This window comes from Vulpes vulpes, chromosome 9 (assembly GCF_048418805.1).
Source record: "Vulpes vulpes isolate BD-2025 chromosome 9, VulVul3, whole genome shotgun sequence".
NCBI lineage: Eukaryota > Metazoa > Chordata > Mammalia > Carnivora > Canidae > Vulpes > Vulpes vulpes.
The window spans coordinates 45258063-45277543 of NC_132788.1; the positions used below are offsets into that span (position 1 = coordinate 45258063).

Sequence of the window (19481 nt, forward strand, 5' to 3'; positions counted from 1 at the left end):
AACATTTATTGAGCATTTATTATGGACCAAGAGTCACGCCTGGCAGACGAGATGCAAAGATGCAAAGTGAGAAAGTATCCTTGCCCTTGAATTTCATTCACTCATTTATTCAACAAAACCTTATTCTGGGCACTGATGATACTATGATGAATTAAAACTCAAAAGGTTCCTGCCCTCATGGAGGTCACATTACAGCAGGGGCGGGAACCAAATAATATATAACAAGAGCCTTAGGAAGAAAGAGAAATCAAGTAACCACAGAGACTACATGTATCTGTCTATTTTAGATGAGTGGTCAGAAAGACCTCTCTGAAGAGATGGCTTTGGGTAGAATTCTGAATAAGTCAGGGAGTGTGTGTTCTCTTGTGGAAAGAAGATACCACATGGAGAGGAGCTGGTGCAGAGGCTCTGAAGTGGGAGCTTGTCCGGTGTGTCTGAGCGGCAGATAGAAGGCAGTGGCTGGGCTTGGTGAGCAGGGGGGAGCTGCAGGAAGTGAGGGAGGGCCAGGTCAGACCGTGCAAAGGCTTGGAGGACACTTTTGGACCTAAATTTTATGCTGTTTCATTTTTATTTTTGCAGTTTGATTTTTTTTTTAGCATATGGGATTGTAAAAAAGACAGACTTCTGGGGTGCCTGGGTGGCTCAGTCAGTTAAGCGTCTGCATTTGGCTTAGGTCAGTCCTGGGGTCCTGGGATCCAGCCTCACATTGGGCTCCCTGCTCAGCAGGGAGTCTGCTTCTCCCTCTCCCTCTGTTCTTCCCCTGCTCGTGCTCTCTCTCTCTCTCAAATAAATAAATAAATAAACACATAAATAAATAAAATCTTTGGAAAAAAAAGACTTCCAACTGAAGTATAGCAAAAACACAGAAACATACACAAAATCCCAAGTGTACAGACTGAATATACCTACAGAACCAGCACTCAAGATTGAGAAACAGATTTTTACCAGCATCCTACCCTCATCCCATCTCCCAACCACCCTTTCTTCTCCACAGAGAATCACAGACTGAGTTTTGAGCTTCATATAAGTAAAATCACACAGTATGTGCTCTTTTTTCTTTTTTTAAAAAAGATTTTATTTATTTGAGAGAGAGAGAGAAAGAGAGAGAGAGTGCGTGCGCTCAAGAGACAGAGCTCAAACAGGAGGGAGCAGCAGAGAGAGGAGGGAAGCAGACTCCTCACTGAGCAGGGAGCCCAACTGGGGATCCCAGGTCCCCAAGATCATGACCTGAGCTGAAGGCAGACGCTTAACAACTGAGCAACCCAGGTGCTCCAGTATGTACTCTTAATGTCTGGTTTCAGCCCTTCAATGTTGTGTTTGTGGGAGTCTTCCATGCTATATGTGGTAATTGTTCATTCTCGTTGCTATATCATATTCCACTGTATGACTGTTCCATAGCTTATTAATCTATCCATTTGGGTTGTTTCCAGTTTGGGCTATTTCAAATCCAGCTGTCATGAGCATTCACTTATGGTGTCTTTTGGTGTAAATGTCTTGTATTTCTGTTGGAATAAGTCTAGGGATGGAATTGCTGGCTCATGGGATAAATATATGTTCACTTTCAGTAAGTAGTGTGAATTTTCCAAAGTGTTTGCATCATATTTTACTCCCACCAGCTTTTTTGAGTTCCAGTTGCTTCATATTCTTGCCAATGCTTGGAAAAGCTTGTCTTTTTGCTTGTTTGTTTTAGCTGTTTAGTTGTGTATATAGTGCTGTACCATTGTAATTTTAATTTGCATTTTCCTGATAACTCCTGAACTTAAGCACATTTTCATTTTCATATGTTTGTGGGACATTAAGATATCTTATTTTGAGAGGTAACTATTCAAATCTTTTGCCCATTTCTTTTCCTGTTAATTGACTCTTTTTAAAAAGTTTGTAGTTCTTTATATATTCTGGACACAAATCTTTGGTCAGATATTTATATTGCGAATATCTTCTCTCACTCTGCGTTTTGCCTTTTTATTCTCTTAATGGTGTCTTTTAGGGGGGAAAATTTTTTTAATTTAAATGTAGCTCTTCTATTGTTGTATTTTTTGTGTCTTAAGGAATCTTTTCCTATTCAAAGCTAATGAAGATCTTCTGTTATGTTTTTGTTTTGCATTTTCATTGTTTTATCTGTCACATTTAGATCTACAGTCCATTTGGACTTCATTTCCTTATATGATGTGAGGTAGGGATCAAGCTTCAATTTTAAACATATGGCTAGCCATTTGACTGAGCACCATTTATTGAAAAGATCATCTTTTCTTCACTAGATTTAATTTTGAGTTCAGTGAGAAGCTTCTTGAAGCCTGTTCCACAAAGGATTAACATGATCATATCTGTTTTAAGAGTATCTGTCTGGCTGTGCTGTAAAAAAAATAGATGGTGGGAGGTAGGAATGAAAGCAGGGAGCTCAGGAAAGAGGCTGTTGTAATAGGCCAGATGAGGGATGGTGGGTGCATGAAGTAGAGGGGTAGCAGTGAGGATGAAGAGATATATTTTTAAGATCTTGCTTTACAGAGCCAGCTCATGAACTGGATGGGGTGTGACTAAAAAGACAGAAATTAAATATGGCTCTAAAGTTTTTGGCCTGAACAATTAAGGGAATAGTAGAGAACCACTGGAGGATATCTGAATTCTCCTATAGCCATGAAAATAATTCTTGCTGTCAGAACTGTATTCAAATCTGATTTAAAGTTTTATTTGTAAATGTGTGGAAGAAAAGTAGGTTAATTAATTCAACATTAATTTGAGCTCTTGTCTCCTTTGTCTTTCACCTACCATGAAAGAAGCTGGAAAATGAAAATACTTCCCAGCTAGCAATGGCCACATAACATAGTCCTTGTCAACAACCACTAGCAGAGATCTCCTGGAGCCCAGAGGAGAGCCTGGCACATGGTAGGTGCTGTAATATTTGTTGAGTGAAAAAATGAAAAGTATGAATGATATGATTAAAGATACAAGACCTGGAGGAGATATTTCTGGAATGACACCAATGAAAAAGAAAAAAAGAAAATGATTAAGAGCAAAAGGTGAGCAGCTGGCTTTGGCAAAATAGAAGGACAAGGTTTCTCTGAGAGCAGGTCATCAATTATCCTGATAATCACCAACTCCAAGGAACTCTTTTGTTGTTGTTGTTGTTTTGTATACTTTTTATTGGAGTTCGATTTGCCAACCTATAGCATAACACCCAGTGCTCATCCCATCAAGTTCCCTACTCAGTGCCCGTCACCCAGTCACCCCAACCCCTCACCCACCTCCCTTTCCACCACCCCTTGTTTGTTTGGTGTCTCTCATGTTCTATCACCCTCACCAATATTTCCCACTCATTTTCTCTCCTTTCCCCTTTATTCCCTTTCACTATTATTTATATTCCCCAAATGAATGAGACCATATAATGTTTGTCCTTCTCCAATTGACTTACTTCACTGAGCATAATACCCTCCAGTTCCATCCATGTTGAAGCAAATGGTGGGTATTTGTCGTTTCTAATGGCTGAGTAATATTCCATTGTATACATAAACCACATCTTCTTTATCCATTCATCTTTCGATGGACACCGAGGCTCCTTCCACAGTTTGCCTATTGTGGACATTGCTACTATAAACATTGGGGTGCAGGTGTCCTGCCATTTCACTGCATCTGTATCTTTGGGGTAAATCCCCAGCAGTGCAATTGCTGGGTCATAGGGGAGTTCCATTTTTAACTGAGGAACCTCCACACAGTTTTCCAGAGTGGCTGCACCAGTTCACATTCCCACCAAAAGTACAAGAGGGTTCCCCTTTCTCCACATTCCCTCCAACATTTGTGGTTTCCTGTCTTGTTAATTTTCCCCATTCTCACTGGTGTGAGGTCGTATCTCATTGTGGTTTTGATTTGTATTTCCCTGATGGCAAGTGATGCAGAGCATTTTCTCATGTGCATGTTGGCCATGTCTATGTCTTCCTCTGTGAGATTTCTGTTCATGTCTTCTGCCCATTTCATGATTGGATTGTTTGTTTCTTTGCTGTTGAGTTTAATAAGTTCTTTATAGGTCTTGGATATTAGCCCTTTATCTGATACATCATTTGCAAATATCTTCTCCCATTCTGTCGGTTGTCTTTTAGTTTTGTTGACTGTTTCTTTTGCTGTGCAGAAGCTTTTTATCTTAAGTCCCAATAGTTCATTTTTGCTTTTGTTTCCCTTGCCTTCATAGATGTATCTTGCAAGAAGTTGCTGTGGCCAAGTTCAGAAAGGGTGTTGCCTGTGTTCTCCTGTAGGATTTTGATGGATTTTTTTTTTTTTTGAAGATTTTGATGGATTCTTGTCTCACATTTAGATCTTTCATCCATTTTGGGTGTATCTTTGCGTCTGGTGTAAGAGAATGGTCTAGTTTCATTCTTCTGCATGTGGCTGTCCAATCTTCCCAGCACCATTTATTGAAGAGACTGTCTTTTTTCCAGTGGATAGTCTTTCCTGCTTTGTCGAATATTAGTTGACCATAGAGTTCTCTTTATCTTTGGAATTTGCGAGTTTCACTATTAAATGGATCTGGATCTGAATGCCTGTCTCCCTCCCCAAATTAGGGAAGTTCTCAGCTATGATTTGTTCAAATATGCTTTCTGGTCCTCTGTCCCTCTCAGCACCCTCTGGAACACCAATTAAATGCAGATTTTTCCTTCTGAGGCTGTCATTTATTTCCCTTGACCTTTCCTCATGGTCTTTTAATTGTTTTTATTTTCTCCTCAGCTTCCTTCCTTGCCATCAACTTGTCTTCTATGTCACTCACTCTTTCTTCTGCCTCATAAACCCTAGTTGTTAGGACCTCCAGTTTGGACTGCATCTCATTTAATTGATTTTTAATTTCGGCCTGATTAGATCTAAATTCTGCAGTCATGAAGTCTCTTGAATCCTTTATGCTTTTTTCCAGAGCCACCAGTAGCTTTATAATTGTGCTTCTGAATTGGCTTTCTGACATCGAATTGTAACCCAAATTCTGTAACTCTATGGCAGAGAGTACTGTTTCTGATTTTTTTCTTTTGTGGTGACTTCTTCTTTCTAGTCATTTTGCTCAGTGCATAGTGGCTACAACCGAGTTGTACTAGAAAAAGGAAGAAAAAAAAAAAAGGAGGGTACTCTTTGGTTTATACACTGTAAATTCCTTGACTCCCTGTGGAGCTTTCCAGCACTGCTCCATCCAGAATTGCTCTTCCCCTGTCCTTCCAGCTGGTCTTCTTCTTCTTTTAAAGATTTTATGTATTTATTCATGATAGACACAGAGAGAGGAAGGCAGAGACACAAGCAGAGGGAGAAGCAGGCTCCATGCAGGGAGTGTGACCTGGGACTCGATCCAGAGACTCCAGGATCATGCCCTGGGCCGAAGGCCGGTGTTTAAACCACTGAGCATCCAGGCTGCCCTCCAGCTGGTCTTCTGGGGGAGGTACCTGCTGTGCTGAGTCTCAGGTGTGTGCACCTGGGGGAGCTGCCCTGCCCCCTGCCAGGTGCACGGCTTAGCGGGAGCTGTTTACCTCGTGCGGTCCCTGTCCCCTGGCAGCCCCGAACCTCCCAGGCACAGGGTGACACCAGGAGGAACAACATCACTGGCGGCAGCCAGCTCTCCAGCCCTAGAGTCAGCTCCCGCAGTAACTACCGCAGCTCCCAGTCCGCACTGGCCTGGATGCTCCTGGGGATGGGGGAGGGGGGGCGCTGACCTGGCTGACCTGCACAGCTCGGGGCGCCCGGTGGCAGGAGCGTCCTTGCTGTCCTGTGTCCTCCCCACCTCCGCCTGTCCCGAGGGAGCGCAGGATCCTGGGCTGTGTCCCCCGGCGCCCTGGGCTCCGGAGCCTGCGCCCCTGGAATCGCGCTCCCGGGGCCGCGCAGCCCCCTCCGCGGGAGCCGCCTCCCGAGCTGCTCCCAAGGCCCCCGTGGGCCGCGCTCCAGCCTTTCACCGTGCTCCGCCCACGGGGTGTGGTGACCCTCTGTTTGTGACCCTGGGAGATTGGAGGATCCACTGCCCCCCTCCTGGGATCCTGCCCGAGTTCCCTGCGAGCGCCTTTCCATCTGGGAAGACTTTTAAAGCTCCTGCTGCTCCGGGCCTGGGCTCTCCTGTCCTGGAAGCTCTTGCCGCAAGGTCTTAGCTCAGCTCCTCGCAGGGGCCCCTCCCCCACTGGATTCTTTTTTATTTAATTTTTTCTGCCTTCCTACCTTGTTAGAGGGCAAACTCTTCTCTCTGTAGCGTTCCAGCTGTTCTCTCTTTAAATCTCAGGTCGAATCCATAGGTTTTCAGGATGATTTGAAAGTTATCTAGGTAAGTTGGGGACAGGTGACTTGGGGACCTTACTCCTCTGCCTCTTTTGTTCTTGACTTTGACTCTGGCAAGTAATGTTGATTACCTTCTCTGAATTTTCCACTTTTATCCTCTCTTCTAGTTCTTATTTCTCTGGTCATTTTTTTGGAATAGCTTTATTGAGATAGAATTCACATACCATACAATCTACCCATTTGATGTGCACAATACAATGATGTTTAGCCTATTCACAGATACGTGCAAACTTCAGAAAGAAACCTGTACATCTTAGCTATCACCTTTTTACTCCTTCTTGGAGCCCTAAGTAACTACTCAGTAAGTGCTTTTATTTTTCCTTTCCAATCTGGACCTTCTTTTTTTTTTCTTTCTTGCCTAATTTCCCTGGCCAGAATCACCCATATAATGTTGAATAGAAGTGATGAAAGACAAAAATGAATGTCTATGTCTTCTTCTTGATCTTGGGTGGAAATTACCCAGTCTTTCACCATTAAACACAATGCTAGCTGTAAGGTTTTTGTAGACGCTTTTTAATTGGGTTGAGGAAGTTCTTAATTCTTCCTATTCCTAATGGGTTGCCTATTTTTATCATGAAAGTATGTTGGATTTTGTCAAAAGCATTTATTGAGGTGATCATATAGCATTTGTTTTTTATTCTATTAATATGGTCTATTATCTTAATTTATTTTTTAAGATATTAAATCAGGGGCAGCCCAGATGGCTCAGTGGTTTAGTGCTGCCTTCAGCCCAGGGCCTGATCCTGGAGTCCCGGGATCAAGTCCCATGTCGGGCTCCCTGCATGGAGCCTGCTTCTCCATCTGCCTGTGTCTCTCATGAATAAATAAATAAAAATCTTTAAAAAAATAAAAATAAAAATAAGATATTAAATCAATCTTCATTCCTGGCACAAATCCCACCTGGTTAATGGTGTATAAATAAATTTATATGCTGCTAGATTTGGTTTGCTGATATTTCATTGAGGATTTTGTGTCCATATTCATAAGAGATATTAGTCTATACAGTTTTCTTGTGCTGTCTTTGGTTTTGGTATGAAGGTAATTCTGACTACATATGTGAGTTTGGAAGTATTCTCTCCCCTTCTATTTTCTGGAAGAGTTATAAAAAATTGGTATAAATTCTTCAAATGTTTGGTGGAATTCAATGGTGATGCCATCGAGGCCTGTTGTAGGTAGTTTATTGATTACTAATTCAACCTCTTCACTTATTATAGGTCTACTTAGAATTTCTATTATTTTTTTATGATTTTATTTATTTATTTGTTCATGACAGACACATACAGAGAGGCAGAGACACAGGCAAAGGGAGAAGCAAGCTCCCTGAGGACCCGGGGATCACGACCTGAGCCAAAGGCAGACGCTCAACCACTGAGCCATTCAGGCATCACTCTATTGTTTTTTATCAATTTCAGTAGCTTGTGTCTTTCTAGGAATTTGTTCATTCCATCTAAGTTATCTAACTTACTGGCACACAACTGTTCATAGTATTCTTTTATATTCTTTCTTTATTTCTATAAGGTCAGCAGTAATACCCCTTTTTGTACTTCAGACTCACAATATTTTCTTGGTCAGAAATCTTGTTTAAAGATTTGTTGATATTTCCAAACAACCAGTTTTGGTTCCATTGATTTTGTTTATTATTTTTCTATTCTCTAGTTCACTGATTTCTGCTCTGATTTTTATTATTTCTTTCCTTTTGCTTGCTTTTGGTTTTGTGTGGTCTTTTTTTCCAGTTTTTAAGGTGGAAGCTCAGGTTATTGATTTGAGATTTTTCTTCTTGCTTAATATAGTTGTACATATACAGTATGAAATACAACTGTAATATCTTAGAGAAGCTAATAGGGAAGGGAGCTGCCTGAGAATCTGATCCTATTAAAAGACTGTAAATTGTGCTGCCAAAACCTGGAGTCCTCTCCTGGATGGCTCTTGGTTAGCAGTCAGCTGAATGAGCTTTCAGATTTATAAGGAAAGATCTGTAGAGAGATAAAGGCAGGGAAAGGACTCCTGGTGATAAAGTGGGAGAATCAACTTTTTCTGCCAGACACAGATGGGAAACCAGGTAGAGGGACTCTGGGGACTGACAGAGGCAAGGTGGTGCCCAGAGTGAGGCACAGGATGCAGACAAAGGCCAGCTCATAGAGGTGACAGGACCAGGCGGAGCAGTGGGAAAGAATTCAGCAGGTGCTGAAATCCAGAGCCAAAGAAGAGTACTCATCAAAACAGAAGTTTGGAGAAGGGAGGGGACCAAGGTGATTTTTATTTAAATACTAAAAAATAAATGTGACTTAGCAACACTGGTGACATCATGGGCACTTAGGCAGTTTGGCTTTGTCCACGTCTCTTTCTTCCCAGATAAGAAGTGAATCCCTTGGCTCACCTGAGGACATCACATCCAACACAATATGGGGCTTGGTTGTTGATTTAAGCAATGAGCGGGATGCGAATAAGGATGGAAGAGACTGTGGAGAGAGAATCAAGGGGCTGGGAGGGCTGCCGCAGGCCAGACAGAGTTGAGTGATCCAGGGAGAGGATTAGATTAAGACCCAACAAAAAGAAATTCAGCTGGACTTGGATTTCCAGCAGCGATCTTCCCTGAGAGGAGAAGCGGTGCGAGCGCTGCGGATGCAGCCAGCTGGGCTGGGGTGGCTGTGATGCAGACAGGGGCTGGGGCCTGTGCCGTCGGGGGTTTTCCTCAAGGCGGTCGCTGACAGTTCACAAGAAGTGTTGCTTGCCTGGCCGTGCTGTGCGTGGGTGAGAGGAGGCGGAGCGGTGGTGACGGGACGGGCGGCGGTCGGGAGGACCCGCGGGGGCGGGGCCCAGCCCTGCAGAGTTTATTGCCTTCTCACGGCTGTAGCCGAATAAAGTTATGTTTGCTTAAGTGAGCTGTCTCGCTTTTAAGAAAAAAAACAAAAACAAAAACAACCCGGCTACGGACACGTACGTCCGCTGAGGCTGAGCGCGGCGAGAGGAGGCGGCCGCGGCGCTGGAGGGGGCGCAGCCAAGTCCTGGGCGGGGACCTCCACCCCTTCGCCCGCAGTTCCGAGGGCCCCAGCGGCCCACACGCTTCCGTGTTTGCTTACTCGTGTAGCAAAGGGACATGTCCCCAGTTTAGCGGGCTTCGCCAACTGTTTGGCTGGAGGGACTCCCAGTGGGCGAGCCAACCCCGAGGGCCGGGGCCAGGCTCCAGGAGCAGGCCTGTGTCTGCGGCTGCAGAGGGCACGTCTACGGCGGCTGCGTGATGCTCCGTCCCATCACAAGCCCCCCTCGGGCTTCCCAGTATTGTCACTCCTCTTTCCACGGTGTCGGTGTCGCACAGCAGGCGCCGGGGAAGGGCCGCCGTGGAAGCTCGGTTTGCTCCCAGGGTCAGTCTCCGTAAGCGCTGCGGCAGTGAGCGCGGGGCCTCCAGCTCTGTGTGCCTCTCATCATTTCCTCAGGACAAAGTCTCAGCTTAGAGGAGTGCTTCTCAAGGTGCAATCAAGTCATCTGGGGCGGGCGGCGGCACCCCCCCCCCCCCGTGCTCCTTAAAATGCAGATTCTGATGCTCCATGTCTGGGGTGGGACCTGAGGGTCTGCATCTTTAGTAAGCCTCAGGTGGTGCTGATCCGCTGGTCCAGGGGCCACACTCGGAGACTTGAGGCCCTAGTGGCACTCTGGGGGCCAGCCAGAGACAGGTGGGAAGTGCGGGGTGCGGGGGGCAGAATTTCCGTGGCAGATTTACAAATGGACTTAGAGCCCCTGCTTGTGATGTGGTTGACCTTCAGGGGTAGTTGTGCAAAGCTGCCACGGTTTTATCAGTTCTTATTAATGGTTTCATTTGGAGAGATTTGCCCCTCAGGTGATTCTGTGAGATGCAATCTGAAACTGAAATAAAGAAATGATTCACCAAAAGCATCATTTAGCCTGCTAAGGGAAAGAAATCATTGCTTCCATAAAGGCCTTTGTCTGCTAAGAACTAATCGATGGGAAAATCGTGAAAACATATTGCAAATATCGCCGTTATTCTCAGGCAACCTGCCATGCCTCGTGTTTCTGCTAGTTCGATGACATGGGGGAAAATTTGGTTTTCGGTAGACAGTTCCAGAGAACCGGCCAATGCAGGGCACCATTTGGGTCCCCATGCAAACGGGACACCTGCTTTCGCTCAGCAACAGGACCCAGCATGGGAGACAAATCAGAGGTGCACCAAATGTTCTGGGCCCCAAACCTGAAGAAGTGCCTTACGAGACCCAGCAGACACAGACTGGCCTGATACCTACCGGAGTCCAGTTTCCCAGGGGGAGCAGCCTCTCCCACCTTGAGGTTCTAGGGTTCTTGCCTCTCCTTTGGACCACTCTAGTGCCTCTGTTGCTTAGGATCTTACAAAAAAGTTATTTGTGCATTTGCCTTAACTCCCCAACCTGGAAGCTTCTTGGAGAATGTTAGATCTGCTTGACCTGGTAGCCTTTGTGCACGATAGACTCACAGTCTCTTCTGAGCGAATAGCCAGTGGAGGATCAAGTAGTGACCGGTCAAGGGATGAGGGCTTCCTGGAGGAGATTCACATTTCTCTTAGCTTTTGAAGAAAGTGACGATTTTGGCTTTGGTGAAATTATCCCCTTGATTTTCCTTTCCTCTGTTTTGTAGGTTGCTTATATTCCTGTTCTTATTTTATTTTACTTATTTATTTTATCCGGTTTTTATTTTCAGTGTGACTAATCTCCAGGCCCTGCCTTGCATGTCTTATGTATCAGTATAGATACCTGTATCGACACTGTATCTACCTATATCTACACTATATCTAGCTATAGCTGTACTCTCTATGCAATATCTATCTACAGTTATATTCTTTTTTCTGATCACTTCACCCTCATCTACATTTAGATGATGCCTCCCCTCCTCCCAAGCTCCCATCAGACCTGGTGTAGCAGGGTTATTCCAGTTCACATAACTGCTTGTTGACCAACACACCTGCTAATTCCTCCCATTCTCCTTTGTCACTTTGAGTTTCAGGATGCGATTTTATTGGCAACCGGACTCTTTTTGTAATTCCTTTGTTGAACTATTGATTCATAGTATCCTTGCAGCCTTTTGCTGGATAGAATTCAGATCGTCTGTGACTTTGACGCAGTGACAGGAGGCTCACAGCTCGGGGGTTTATGTGCCATGGCATCAGAGTGGGCAGACCACATCCTTGTCCCCTCATTTGTGAGAACATTTCAGATCCAAATGCAAGTGCTGTCACCTTTGCCTGGGTCTGACTCATGAACTAATTAGTCATATCTGTGGCTAATGAAAGGCTATGGAAACAACTTGATTCATCTTCTCTCTCAAGAATCTTTTGGACCCGACCGTGTATGGAGCAAGAGGTCTGCTCTTCTACCAGCAGCTTGATGGAAATAATTATTGAGCACTTACCACAGACGGGGGGCTCTGAGGGCTAAAAACTGCAAGGAAGGGAAGAGGGGCAGGGGCTTTCAGCTTACTTCCCTGGCCTCACAGGCATCCCTGGGGAGCAGGAGATACCTGTTAACTTCTGACCCCAGGATGGGGCGAGGTCAGCCCTGCTTTCTTCTGTGCTTCTGGCTGTTTATGGGCAAACTGGAGCTCAACGAGGTCTCTGGGAGCAGGGCTGGAGGCAGGAGCAGAAGTCAAAGCCTTCTAGGGTCACCTGGGTGGTTCAGTCGTTCAAGCATCTGCCTTTGGCTCAAGTCATGGTCCCAGGATGCTGAGATCGAGCCCTGCATTGGGCTCCCTGCTCAACGGGAGTCTGCTTTTACCTCCCCTTACTTATGCTCTCTCACTCTCTCTCTCAAATAAATAAAAATAAAATTTTTCTTAAATTTTAAAATTTAAAATTTAAATTTTTCTTAAAAAAGAAAAAAAATTAAAGCCCTCTAAATAATCCTAAATAATGGAACAGGCAGGGAAACAGAAGAATGTCAGATTATATGGCTGTATTTATTTTTCTTAAAATTTTGATCATTTTTAATGGTTGCATTTTCTGCACATTTTATCACACAAATAAGAGTGTGACTATTAGGTGAGGGCAGTGGTCAAGGATCAGCGTGGTACTTAGCACTGCCAAGTAGTACTCAGAGAGGAATAGCAGGCACTAAGCAAAAAGCACTCAGGAACCCACAATCCCAACTCGTAGCCAGATGAAGCTTTAACTAAAGACTGTTCATTCTAGTAAGGGAACAACCTTCTTCCTTCTTTCCCCTCTCCCTCTTCTCTTCCCCACCAAGCCTTTCTCAATTCCGGAGCTCTCCGCCCCGGGGCAGCAGCACGGGATGTGTCCTTAGGCAATGTGTGCACGGTGTAATCATTGCCTAACTTAGAGGGCTCCCTTGACAAATGATTTGCTTCTCAACAGTGCCTCTTATACCTCCTTTAAAAAGAGTTTCTGGAAATATAAATAAGAGCAGAGACCTTGGGAAGATCCCTTGTCATAACTCTCTTCCAGTTAAGAGATTAGTCCGTGTGTGTGTGTGTGTGTGTGTGTGTGTGTGTGTGAGAGAGAGAGAGAGAGAGAGAGAGAGAGAGAGAGAAAGGGAGAGGACAGATGAGGGGGAAATGAACACTGAGTTGGTCCTTTGGGATGTTTACAACTTTATTATCACTAATACTAATGGTCAGGTTAAGCACCACAAAAGTGGCCTCTTTCTTTGCAAACCAAAAGTAGAGCAAAGATCTATCATGTTTCCTCCCCCTCTCCACCTCCCACCTGCCGCCCCACCAGCTCTGTCTGTCTGTCTCTTAGCAGTGCCCAACAGCAACAGAGGATGAGAGGATGCTGACGAAGGAGGCACACACCCTGGCAAGCTTAGAACACAATCGAAATGGCTGTACCAGCTTCTCTTCCCATCTGTGAGCATCTCTTCAACAACGAGGTCCTAATTCACTGTGATCTTTAAAAACTGCCACATGACTTCAGGATTTTGCTGTGAGCAGAATCCTGGAGCCTCTAACTACGAGGATCTAAAGAGTAAGTTAGCGGTGGAACGGGGGGGCGCAGGGAGGTGGGTTTTCAGATGCCCCTGGAGGTTGGCTGGGCTGGGACAGCATCTGTGCAGGGCTGAGCACCCCAAGCCTGGCCTGAGCTGCCTGCTCTCCGGGTTCAGGAGGAACTGACAGGAAAGTGGAAAAGCTACGTCTATAGTGTTATTCTTCAAATCAGTCCAGATATTAACATTTGTAGGTAGGTGGAGCAGAAAAACAGTAGCGATTCCTCCCTGGACACTCTTCTGATCAATAAAACCGATAAATCTAAGTCCTGGAAATATGCACTTTGCACCAAGGGAGAGAAAAATACAGCCCTTAAGTATTTTAGTTTTCCTTGAGTTAACCCTCATGCAAAGCAGTTGCTGTCCTCTGCAGTGAGAGCCCACTCACCACAGAGTTTGCTTTCTAAAGAACCTTCCAGAGACCCTAGATTTGAATTTCAAAGAGCTTTCTGAAGAGTCCAGAGTCATATCTTTAAGTGTCATATCTTTAAGAAACTCAGAACAGAATAGGGCCTGAGGAGAATAGTTTTTCTCATCACCTGAACAAATAATTCCTTTTTTGAGTTTTATTGAGACATAATTGACAAATAAACGTCGTATATCTTTAAGATGCCATGTGACGTTTTGATATTCACATACTTGTGACATGTGTACCGCAATCAAACAGACACATCCATCACCTCACAGTTACCTTTTTTTTTCTTTTTTTGGTGAGAGCAATTAAGATCTACTCGCTTAGTAAATATCAAGCACATAATAGAGTATTGTTAATTGTCTGTGCGTATAATTTCTAAAATCTCCTGTGGGTCAGGGTCACGGCCAAGGTTGGACAGGGAATGAGTAGGAACGAGGGCTTGGATTACCTCATAGGAGCACGGCGCTCATTAAGCTCCTGTTTTCAGAGTTTAAGGGGGGAAGGTATGGGGATAGGGAGGCAGCCTGGGACTCAGGAGAAACAGAGAGGGAGAGACAGTGACTCATGGGTTCATCTATACCTTCATGGTCAGACCTCATGACTGAACAGGTTGAATGCGCGGGTGATGTGCTAGCCTCCGTGAGGTTTAAAGGTGCCACTGACTCAGTCCTTCCCACCTGGATTTCAGAGTCTGGCTGGGGAGCGGAGTGAGGACACCAAATCTTGGAACACACGGAATGCTGTGCTGTGATGGAAGTTTCCTAAAGTGCTCCAGGAGACCAGAAGAAGGGTAAAGTAACAGTATCTGGAACCAGGAGGAAGGTTTCGTGGAGGGAGAGAAACAGCAGCAAAAGCAAGAGGCACAGGAGGCGGGGAGGCAAGTTCTTGCAGAAGATGGTCACCCAAGCCTGCTCCCTCCTCTGAGCGTGAAGTCAGGGGAGGCCAAGAGGAGCAGAACTCTTTTGGAATGCACCAGGGGCCCGAAATAAACTCAGGATACTATTGGTATTTGGAGATTGCCATGAACTATAAATAGAGAGTAGAAAAGATATTCAGAATATTTTCTGAATGAGGATGAAATTCATAAATGTTCCCAGCATGGAGACATGTTCCATTAGAGCTGGGGCAGGGTAGGATCCATCAAATGATGGCTTTCCTTTCACAGGGAGGCTAATAAGAGAGCCCAGGCGGGCTTGCTCAGAGCTTAGTGCTCTGCAGTCACACGGCCGCATGTGAGCAGAGACTACACTGAGGACAGAAGCTGCTCTGGAATGTCAGTCACTCCGTGGAGTTCACTGGCTTCTCAACAGCCTAAAAATATTTGACAACGCTTCATTAGGACTTCTACTCTTTGTATAAGAAAATCCGAAGAAAACAATTTTGGGGGTTTTCTGCATTTTCCAGAAAAAGAAATCTTTGGGTGAAAGAAGCAGATGAGGTTTCTGACTGTACTTTTTCTATGGCCTGTTTCTTGATCCACGCGAGGGGGAGGTGGGGCCAGTGGAGCACAGTGTTCCTTCCTGCTGAGACATTTTCTTAGTCGGAGCCTTATGCAGACCAGCAGCTGTTTGCAATTACTCAGCCAGGCAGTCAGAGGATGTTCTCTCCCCACCATGTTTCTGCATCTGCCAAGCTGAATTCTTTTTTGGGCAACATCTGTTCTTATTTCCCATGTGATGTTGTCTCAGTTGACCACAAAAATAATTACATACTTATTCTGAAGTAATCAGTTCGTTGAAATCCTTTTCAACAAGATAGCAGATTTCACTGGGAAAAGTGACATCTCAGGAACAGAGTACCTCTAAGGGACCACGGATTGCAGAACATACCAGTGCCCTTGTCTTCAGGGGTGGCGGGGAGAGGCAGAGATGACTGCCATTTCGGAGTCGTGTTAGACCTAAAATATCAGCCTCTTTCCCCTCCCTTGGAGCTGAACTGTGGGAGGGCTGCTCACAGACTGTGAGCCAGCTCTTATATAAAGTTCATGGTAATGCAGGCAAAGGAGCAGAGGACTTTATTACAGCCAAGAGTAACACGATCACATCCATTCTATTTCCTTTGGTATCTACCTAAAAGGCATAAATGAAGCCAGTAGTAAAAAAAAAAAAAAAGCAGAGTACCTGAAACAAACTCATCTCTTTTTGAGCCCTCGGACATAGCATGACTAGGGGGCTTGGATCAAGGGGTGATAATATGATAATAAGAAATTCATAATCATTTAGGGAAATGAGTGAAGTTTTGTAGGGCAGAAAATAACACAGGAAAGGCAGACCGGGTGTCAGATCTTCAATGACCTTGAATGACAGGTTGAGCCTTTGTACTACATTTTATGGCAAGTCATTGGAAGGATGTGAACATTCGGTATAATTGAATTTCACATCTTTCTTATCTCAGGCTGACCCCTCTGAAGAGAGGGACCACAGTGTACCATTTAGCCCTGGTGTACATTGTTCTGAGCTCTGCCTACTTTTCTTTTCTTCCTCAAATGATAGTCTTGCAAAAATGTTTTCCAGAAAACTGGAACTTTCTGGGTTTTGGGAGGAGGAATTGTTAAATCTTTTAAAGGCGATAATTATGGAACTTGTCTGTGTTCATGTATTCAGTTAACTAATATATTAATCCCTGCTATGTGTCAGATGCTATGCTAGGGGCTGGGGATACAATGAGTGAATCACAATCCCAGACCTCAAGGATCTTAACTGGTGAGGGAGATGCTAACATGTATGTTTATTATAATATAGTGAGACAGAAATAAGCACCCAGATCTGTGGGACTATAGAGGTTCAAAGGAAAGTCTTCTCAGAGAAGATGAAACAGGCCCTGCAGGTTAATGGATAGCTTAAGAGTTAAGTAAACAGATTAGGGCGGGGTACAGGGGCATTTCAGGTAGAGGGATCAGCTTGCTGTGCACAGTTTGTTGTTATTAGAACAGAATGCTCCAGAGAGATGGGAGCAAAAGCCAAACTGTTAAACCTGGGAACTAAGGAACCAGATGAAGTGGAAGCGGGGAACAAGCTTGATTTAATAACCACACTGGTTTCTAGAAATATGTAAAACAGGCTAATCTCCAATCCTTCGGCAAGTACCCAGAAATTCTGGACAAATTGTAGTAAAGATTCTTCTCAGTGACTGAGTAGCTGTGAGAAAAAGAAAGGACATCCTCTGGTTCTAGGAATAGAAGGAACTGAAAACAAGAACGATAAGCTCCTCTGTAGTCCTTGGGTTAGGGGAGAGCACAGAACAGGCGGTCAGCCCCTGTCACCCCAGAACTTGGATTTTAATGCCCACATGGCAACAAGACATGCTACCATAGGGGATGAAAAGGACAGAATTGGAACTGAACCAAATCCCTCCTCCATCCACATGCTCAAGTGGCTCTACCCCCAGTGAAAGGGGACTGGGAAAACTTATGCACTGGCATAGAAAGATAGCAGAAAGCTTGTCTTTGGTTGAAAAAAAGAGACACCCCCCCCCCCCCCCCCGCTTTCTCCAAATTCATAATTGCAGGGCTGTGCTTTATCTGAGTTTTGGGCAGTAAATTTATACTACCCATATGGTCAAGCAGCAGCCAAACCAAACATTTTTCATAAAAATTGTTCCCAGATTAGGGAATACAGCTAGGTCTCTTTGGAGGAATGCATGTAAAAGTGTTCTGAAGGGGAGATGTACTCCCACACAGATGTAAAAGTTTGTACAGCAGAGACAACAAAAATCAGGTTGGACCCTTAAAAACCTTAGATAATTGAATGACAATATCTTAAGGATAATATAGAATGAATACATTTAAGTGATTAAATGCAAAAGGAAGGATTTAAAGTCATAAAAACAAGACCATAGGAGAACATAATTGACAGATTTGAAAGACTCACATAGAACTTTTAGAAAAAAAAAAATCACTGGAAAAATTTAGTGAGTGTTTTAAACAATAGAGTAGACACCACTGTATAGAGGAACAGTCAAGTGGAAAATATACCTGAAGAGCTTTCCAAGAATACAGCACAGTGAGAGATAAAGAGAAAGATATGTAAGTGATGTTAAGAAACTTGGTAGATAGAATGAGAACATACAAACTATATCAATCAAGAGTTGTTACAGGAGGGGCACCTGGGTGGCTCAATTGGTTAAGCATCTGCCTTCAGCTCATGTCATTATCCTAAGGTCCTGGGATTGAGCCCCAGGCCAGGCTCCCCGCTCAGTGGGGAGTCTGCTTCTGCCTCTGCCCCTACTCCTGTCACAGTAGAAATAGAGTAAAAGAATAAGCAATATTAGAAGAGCTGATGACTGTGAAGTTCCTTGAAATGACAAAAGTTATGAATCCTCAGTTTTAAGAAGCACAATCATTCCTAAAGGAAAATACAAATAATGCCACTTTGGGACAGATCTTTTTGAAGATTCAGGATTTTAAAGACAAGAAAAGATGTTCAAAGAAGCCAGAGGAAAAAAGATATAATACCTAAAAGAAATAAAAATTAGAATTCTCATAGACTTCACAACAATACACATCAGAAGATAATGGAATTATATCTTCAAATACTGAGAGTATCAACCTAGAATACTCTTTCTAATTAAATTCTCATCTAAGCATGAAGGTGAAATAGGGACATTTTTAAGTTCAAAAGTTTGAGGATTGGGCCGCCTGGATGACTCAGTGGTTGAGCGTCTGCCTTCGGCTCAGGGTGTGATCCTGGAGTCCCGGAATCGAGTTCCACATTAGGCTCCTTGCAGGGAGCCTGTTTCTCCCTCTGCCTATGTCTCTGCCTTTCTCTCTGTGTCTCTCATGAATAAGTAAATAAAATCTTAAAAAAAAAACAAGTTGGAGGATTTACTACTTTTAGAGAATGAAATGCAAAAGGATGTACTTCAAGAAGAAGGCAATGCAACCAGGAAGAAAGCAGTGAAATCATGAAGTAATAGTAAGCACAGAACATGGTAACATGTAGGTAAGTTTTAAAAAGTATTAATTGGGCAGCCTCAGTAGCGCAGTGGTTCAGCGCCGCCTGCAGCCTGGGGTGTGATCCTGGAGACCCGGTATCGAGTCCCACATTGGGCTCCCTGCATGGAGCCTGCTTCTCCCTCTGCCTGTGACTCTGCCTCTCTCTTTCTCTCTCTGAATAAATAAAATCTTTAAAAAGTAATTAATAAGAATTGATGGATAATAGTGACCAATTCAGATGCTTAAAAAAACCCACAGTAGTATCAGCATGGAAGATGAGAATATAGTAATTAAAGTATTAAGGTATTCATTCATATTTTGGGGAGAAGTTGGTTATTTTGAACTTTGTCGGGTCAAGTATTAAAAATTTGAGATTTAATACTGTAAGAACATAAATAGAATGTTTATACTTCAAACTGGTAGAAAGAAAAATAATATAAAGAAAATATAATTAATCAAATAGAAGGCAGAAAAGAAGAAGAAATAAGCCATGAAAGAGCAGGGCATATAGAAAATATAAAATAAGGTGATAGAAATAAATCAAATATATATGATCTGAATTCCCGTACATGAATTAAAAAGCATAGATTACATGGAACAAAAATAAAGAGATGAGAACTAGGTGTCAAGCAAATATAACAATAGAGAAAACAATATATGGCCATATAAAAGATGAAACCAAGCTAATGGCAAAAACCTCATGGTTAATAACAAATGTGTCACAACATAATGCTAAAGGAACTGTTCAGTGGGAAGATGTAAAAATTCTGAAGTTGGTACAAAAAGATGGTGTCAGAAGGTACCATTTACACCAGCATTTAATAACATGGCCTCAAAATATAGAAAGCAAAAATTGACAGAATTA

At 43.7% G+C, this 19481-nt stretch overlaps 1 long non-coding RNA gene across 1 annotated transcript; it reads left to right on the forward strand.

Moving 5' to 3' along the window:
- Window positions 1–9118: 9118 nt before the first annotated feature.
- On the forward strand, window positions 9119–18492 carry LOC140593882 (uncharacterized). The gene is made up of 3 exons (XR_011994239.1): window positions 9119–9222; window positions 13028–13249; window positions 14372–18492. It is a non-coding gene; the product is annotated as an uncharacterized lncRNA (long non-coding RNA).
- Window positions 18493–19481: the final 989 nt, after the last annotated feature.